This window comes from Prionailurus bengalensis, chromosome A1 (assembly GCF_016509475.1).
Source record: "Prionailurus bengalensis isolate Pbe53 chromosome A1, Fcat_Pben_1.1_paternal_pri, whole genome shotgun sequence".
Taxonomy (NCBI): Eukaryota; Metazoa; Chordata; class Mammalia; order Carnivora; family Felidae; genus Prionailurus; species Prionailurus bengalensis.
Window position 1 is genome coordinate 205,579,796 of NC_057343.1, and position 6,000 is coordinate 205,585,795.

Genomic DNA, 6,000 nt, shown 5'->3' on the forward strand with positions numbered 1-6,000 from the left:
AGGAGGGGGCCAAGAGGGCCTTAGGAACCCACGCCTTATACATTCTCAGAGAGACAATGCACCTGGGAACTAATGAACCATTCTGTACCTTAACCGACTAGGTTCAATCATCATCTGGAATGCCTCCTGGGGGCCAAGTGGGCCTAGGGGTTGGAGTAACTTGTGCCCAGAGATACACTCCTTTGTTGCTGGAGTGGGGCTTTTAAATCCATGTATTCCTCCTTTGCTGGCAAATGTATGAGGCTATCCTTCCTTTAGGTAGAGTTGTCTTTATAGGGGGTGGCAAGGGCTAAATGTTGGGCCGCACTATTTCCTCGTGGAACCTTATTTCTTTCCCCAATGGTTCTTTTCCCAGGGGGGCCTGCCGAGGGCAATTCCCCAACAGACAATTCCCCAGGTACTTTTATTAAGGCCAAATTACATAAAAGCGGGAGTACGAGAAGCTTCACTGTCGGTGGACCGCCTGCAGTCCCGATCCATCCACCGCCCGGGCCCTGCCATCAGGCTGGTTGGATAGCTCGGCTTCCGACAAATTGGATTGTATCTTGTTTGCATATGTGTGTTTTCTTCATCCACTAAAGTCCTCCACTCACTTAGTGGAGGCTGGTCCACTGATCTAACCTTCCAATCTGCTGTTTTCTAGAGGCATGTTAGTTGTAGCTACTCAGAAAAACTTCCGCCATTGACCTGCCATTGAACTCTACTCTTCCTCAAGTCTAATTCCCTTTAAGTGATAGGCTAAGTTAAAACACCTCTGTGTCCGCACTTCCTTTCTTCAACTTAGGCAGCCACCATCACTACTACCTCCAATCAGGCGGACACGCCCTGGTTCCATTTTGTTTTGGCTAGTGGGACAATTACTTAGTTTTTCCCATTTTCCCAACTAAGGAGAGGAAATAGGCCATATTCTGGTCCTTGCTCACTATTGTCATGGCTAAACCTATTATCCACCCTAGTTCCCAGTTTTTCCTTTGATATCTCAATATATTACTCGTTCTTAATCCTCCTCATCCCCACATGCTACTCTCTCTAAGGCTCCCTTTCACCTTCTTTGATGATCTCTTTTTTCCTTTTATTCCAATGCTTGATTTTACCCTCAGTCATCAGATGAGCCACCTGAACATTCCCCTTTTTCTTCTATACCAATGACTCATCACTACATCACACCAGCCATCCACAAGTACAGCAGGCATGCTTTTTAAATGACACTGCTCATTGCTGAGATCTCAAATGTTTAACTTTCTAGACCAGTGGTTCTCAAACTCTAGCATACATCAGAATCACCTGTAAGACTTGTTAGAACAGGGATTGCTGGAGACCCACCTCCAGAGTTTTGATTGGGTAGATCCCAAGAATTTGCATTTCCAACAAGTTCCTGGTTGATACTGTGAAAGGTGAAATGAAATGGGCTCACTTATGTCAGGTACCTTGAAAATGGAGCTGGGAGGCCATTAAGGAGATGGGCCTCCTGCACGCCCTCACTGGTGGAACCATGAACTCTTGGACTGAGCCAGCCTCAACTATTATAAGCACTCAAACACCTGCAACTTGCTACACTAAAAGACTTTGCTTAGCAACCAATTTATACTCCCTCAAGAGTAACTTTCTGCCCTGAGCACCAATAAAAAAATTCTTTTGAACAACCTATACAAACTTTCCTTTTTTGCTTTAAAAACCCCTGACTTTGCTCCCTAGTGGGACCCTATTTGGATTACTACCCAAATCTGAACTGCAATTCTTTGATCCCCAAAAAACATTCTTAATTATTGCCTCCTGACGATTTTAGGTTGACAATATTGATGCTGTTATTCAGGCACCACACTTTTAGAACCACGACTCTAGACTCATCCCGTTTCTTTAACTTTATTCCCTTCGCTCCTCTTCCTTGAGCCGACTCTTGCCTTGTCGATATCTTTAATTTTTCTCAGCCTTCCTTTGTTGCTAGGTCCATCAGTCCTCTGCTAGGCACATTTGACTCTGTCCTTCTACCCAGGCAGTGCTCTGGGTTACTGTTTACTATTTCAGCCCTCAGTGCCCAGACGCCCTGTGTACTATCCAATCAGCTGACCTAGAATAATACGCATAGTCGGCTTTCCCCAGTTTTACTTGTGAAACCCTACTGACTTGGCCTGCTATCTAACTTCAACTGGGTATCTTAATAATACTTTGCCCACTACTAAACAATTTTTTTTCCAAATACTGTACCCAAAAAGAGAAGCCTCAGAATTTCGGCCCGTATTAGTTCCAGCCCAAAGCCAAGAGGCTCACAGCATTCCACTGATCTGAGAAATTTATATTAATACTCAATCTCCACAATGACCTTGCACTTTGCATAAACCCAAGGCATTGCCACGTGTGACCCCTTGGCCTTTCTTTACTTCCCAGGAATAAAGATACAAATAAAAGCATCTCTGAAGCATCTTACCCTTTGCCTGACCTGGCAAGGAGTTATTTGGCTTACATACCCAGCAGCACTAAGTAACATTGCTTTGATGTCTGGCAACGGGGAGGGGAAAGTCTGCATCAAGCTCTAACACTCATTTTGATCCTCTTCAGCACACTGTGTGAGATTTCAAAGAAAGCACCTATCCGGATTCACACACCCTTTCTCATTCAGTATTCATTGGACTTAATTGAAGCAACACCCAGGTTCCCAGGTCAGCATCATTGGTGCCATGCACATAAAGTGGAAGGCAGAGAGAAAATTTTCCCTAGATATCTGGGTGATGCTCAATAAAGTATAAAACACGGGATAGTGGTTACGTAACAGACCGCGTGCAGGTGTAAAACATAGCTCAGTGACAGCGGTCAGACATCATTGCCAGCAGCTATTTCACACGGTCGCGGGGAAATGATTGGAGCTTTTTAAAGTCTTCATGAAAGACCCTGCTATAAGGACCTCATTGTGTGCTGTAGAGGCCTTCCTCTCCTTGGAGAGCCGTGTGTAAATACTACCCTTCCCTCTTCCTGGACTGCCACGGCTGTTTGCCCAGAGTCTATAACAATAGTCTCTCAGTGTTAGGCCTGCTCTCCTGGCCAGTAGAGGCTCCAGTGTTTCTTTAGATTCTGAACAGATTGACACAGGACTGGCTTCACGAAGGGTGGCACGGACTCCAGGCCATTCCTTCTGCAAAGGGCTCTGTCATTCCTCAGATGTGAGACCCACAGCCAGTCACTTGGCAAGTTCTCTGCTCCCATATCCACATGTCAATCCAAGTGAGATGGGATTAAATTAAACCTCAGAGGATCTTTGAAAGGGGGAAAATACTACAAAACAGTGAGAAGAGGGGCTCCTGGGTGGCTCAGTCAGTTAAGCATCTGACTCTTGATTTTGGCTCAGGTTCGTGCTGAGCGTGGAGACTGCGTGGGATTCTCTCTCACCCTCTGTCTTTGCCCCTCCCCTGCTCACTAAATAAACTTAAGAAAAAGAAAAAGAGTGAGAAGAAAGAAGAGAGATGGGAAGCCTGTCTCCTTGGCCTGCTTAGAGGTTGTAGGGTATATGCCTGTGTGTGTCCCCTATTACTCTTCTTTTGCTGCTATAACAAATTAGCATAAATGTATTGGTTTAAAACAAGATAAATGCATTATCTTCCAGTTCTGCATGTCAGAAATCCAAAATAGGTCTCACTGGGTTAAAATCAAGGCATCAGCTGGGACGTGTTCCATCTGAGTTTCTAGGGAAGAATCTGTTTCCTTGCCTCCTGCAGCTTCTAGATGCCCCCTGCATCCCTTGGCTAGTGGCCCCCGTATTCTGTCTTCAAAGCTAGCAATGGCAGGTTGGTTTCCTTCTTCACATGCATCTTTCTGATCCTCTTTTGATAGTCGTGTCTCCCTCAGACCACAGCTGGGAAGATTCTCTTATTTAAAGACCCACGTGATTAGATTGGGCCCTGCTGGATAATCCAGGCCAAGTTCCTCAGCTCAAGGTTCTTTATCACATTTGCAAAGCTTCTCTTGCCATGTAGGGTAACATATTCACAGGTTCCAGGGATTAAGATATGGGGGTCATTCTTTTGCTTACCCTTAGATATTTTTAATTGTTTTGTTGGTGGTGGTTTTGTTTGTTTAATACGAGCTGGCAAGACACTTCCCACATAACAAAGACTGGTCTCTTGAATCCTGTGCACCGGACCAGAATTTAGCCCTGGTGTCTTTGCACAAGTCACATGTCCTTTTTGAGCCAGTGAGGAATAGGCCAAATGCTTTCCAAGACTCTCTTCCTGCTCTAGCTTTCTATAATCCCAGCTCCTTGTCCCAGGAATGGGGGGCTCCTCAAATTCTGGGGAGATAACCTCCAACTTGTCTTGCCAGAGTTAAGTTTATTTTTGGGAAAATAAGGACCTTTTTTCCTTTGCTATTGACACTACGGTTCTATTTGTCCTCTATTTTCTCCGTGTGGAACCACTGAATCTTTTTTTTTTTTTTTCAATATATGAAGTTTATTGTCCAATTGGTTTCCATACGACACCCAGTGCTCATCCCAAAAGGTGCCCTCCTCAATACCCATCACCCACCCTCCCCTCCCTCCCACCCCCATCAACCCTCAGTTTGTTCTCAGTTTTTAACAGTCTCCTATGCTTTGGCTCTCTCCCACTCTAACCTCTTTTTTTTTTTTTTTTCCTTCCCCTCCCCCATGGGTTTCTGTTAAGTTTCTCAGGATCCACATAAGAGTGAAACCATATGGTATCTGTCTTTCTCTGTATGGCTTATTTCACTTAGCATCACACTCTCCAGTTCCATCCACGTTGCTACAAAAGGCCATATTTCATTTTTTCTCATTGCCACGTAGTATTCCATTGTGTATATAAACCACGATTTCTTTATCCATTCATCAGTTGATGACATTTAGGCTCTTTCCATAATTTGGCTATTGTTGAGAGTGCTGCTATAAACAGTGGGGTACAAGTGGCCCTATGCATCAGTACTCCTGTATCCCTTGGATAAATTCCTAGCAGTGCTATTGCTGGGTCATAGGGTAGGTCTATTTTTAATTTTCTGAGGAACCTCCACACTGCTTTCCAGAGCGGCTGCGCCAATTTGCACTCCCACCAACGGAACCACTGAATCTTAATACAAAGTCTTTCTCCATTCTCCATGCAAAAAAAAAAAAAAAAAGATTTAAATTCATAAAAGCTTTGGCCAGTTAAACATCCATAGTTCATCTGAGTGAAAATGGAGCCAGTACTTGCCCTCACACAACACCGGTTCACTTGGCCACTGAGCAAATGCTTAATGTGTTCCTACTCCGTAGCAGGCCTCGTATGAAACATTAATGATCTGGGGACGCCTGGCTGGCTCAGTTGGTGCAGCATGCAACTTGATCTCAGGGTTGTGAGTTCAAGCCCCACATTGGGCACGGAGCTTACTTAAAAAAATAATAATAATAATGTTCTAAGGGTGAAAAACACATAGTCTCCATCTTGAACCTGTAGGCTAATGGCAGAGACATACAGAAGACAGGCCATTTCCGTATAGCATGATAAGTAGGGCAATAAGAGCAAACACAGGGCCTCTGAAGTCCCATTAGGAAAGAAAGGGGAGTTCCCTGAAAACTAACAGAAAAGCAGGGGGCTCCCGTGAAGGCCAGAGGGAGGTGATGGAAAGGGTGGGAAGACCCCCAACGCTGAGGGAACAGCAATTACGAAGGCTCAGAAGCCCCCAGTGACAGCATGTAGGTGGGACAACAGGTAATTCAGCTTTGCTGGATTAGGGTGTCTGGAGTGGGAGAGGTGAAGGCTGAAGGCAGTCAGCTGACAGCACAGGGCCTGGATCCTCCTCTGCTAGTTGAGGAGCTGGGAATACCCTGAAGGCAGTGTGGAAGACTGGAGAGGGGTAAGGGGTAGGAGGAGCAGGTTTGCCTTTCTTCCTGGAGGCTGTAACTGGGAGTTGAGGCCAAGAGCCCCTGTGTTGGAACCGATGTCACGCAGCTGTGTCCTCTTCCCATCAAGAATGATGAAGACTAGAGGCACAGGCCTATGTGGCTCAGTGCCGATGACTTCT